At 38.3% G+C, this 1,285-nt stretch overlaps 1 protein-coding gene across 1 annotated transcript in view; it reads left to right on the forward strand.

Annotated features, from left to right (window-relative positions):
• The window catches only part of LOC116689103 (poly [ADP-ribose] polymerase tankyrase-1), a 23,541-nt gene extending 22,768 nt beyond the window's left edge, over nt 1–773 (forward strand). The window contains exon 29 of the mRNA XM_032515446.1: nt 1–773. The gene's annotated coding sequence lies outside the window, so the exon portion shown is untranslated.
• The last annotated feature ends 512 nt before the right edge of the window (nt 774–1,285 follow it).

The raw sequence follows: 1,285 nt of genomic DNA on the forward strand, positions 1-1,285 counted from the left end.
CACACACACACACACACACACACACACTGTCAGAGCCTGAACTCTGTGGACTACTACTGGCTCACCACATCTGGGTTCATCCTGTATAGAATGACCTGATTTTAATGCTAACTTAGAACACTACCAAACAGGTAACAGTGTATTGTTGCTATGCTGTAATGCTGACTTTCTCAACTTTCACCCTAAGAACACTACAAACGCTGAACTGAAATGTTTTTTTAGTGGTTTAATTCAGAGTTGGACATACTTAATAGAGAGAGGGCTCTGTCAATTCACAAAAGTTGAAACTATTTTATTGTCATTACAATATTGATTTGAATGAGAGAAGTGTGCTCTTTAACATAGCTGAAATGCAATGTAAGTCATCATAATTACACATTCGTAAACTAAAGGCGTGAATGTTGTACATTAAAAGCGTATATATGACCGTGGAGTCAATTGTTCAGAGTGTTGAAATGTGCTTGTGATGCCTTACAAGCTAACAACCAATTGCCAGTGAACTCAACAAAGCATCTTTTCTGTCGCCATGGTCGTACTCAGACATCCCACGCATAAGGATTTGCACTTTTACATAGAAGCCTATTTAAGTTATTTTGAATTTAAATTGCAAATTGTCGGGGGAAAAATATTTGTACAGGTTGTGTAAATGGTTGTGTATAACTGTTGCTGTTTAACAGTATCTTTGAGTTCAACTGTAAATGACCATCTGAATTTTCTTTTCATGCCTTCTTGATTCTCCCAACTTTTTTTTAATAAATGTCCCATTAACAGCTCCTTGTTTAATTTTTTTTAATGGTATCAAAATTCTGTCTATGATATTGTCAATGAATGTTTTTAGTTTCTGTCTTCACTGTACACACGATTTTTCGTATAACAATATTAAAGCTGATTGATGAGATGCATTGTTGATGCAGTAGCAGCAGACAACTAATTTTGAAGTAATGTGACATACGAAGAACCAAACCGGTGTTGTTTGACCTTGGTTACCAAAGTTGCAATGGGAGGAGTAGCAGCACTCCAGTCCAAGGGAATCATAATCACACATTTTTATATACAGTAAAGACACTTTATGACTACATACTGCATCAAGCCACAGCTAGGTGGCACTAATCCAACTGATAACGCTTTGGTCTTTGCAACACTGATTGGCTGTTGGATACCAATGGTGATTCAGAGGGAGGATCCCTCTTTGATATTGGGGCTTGTCTATGGTCCTGACATATCCTCTAGGATCACTATGGAAAACGGACGAAGAATGGGCCGAGCCGAGCCGAGCCGAGGCGAG

The sequence above is a fragment of the Etheostoma spectabile genome, chromosome 5 (assembly GCF_008692095.1).
Source record: "Etheostoma spectabile isolate EspeVRDwgs_2016 chromosome 5, UIUC_Espe_1.0, whole genome shotgun sequence".
Classification (NCBI taxonomy): Eukaryota; Metazoa; Chordata; class Actinopteri; order Perciformes; family Percidae; genus Etheostoma; species Etheostoma spectabile.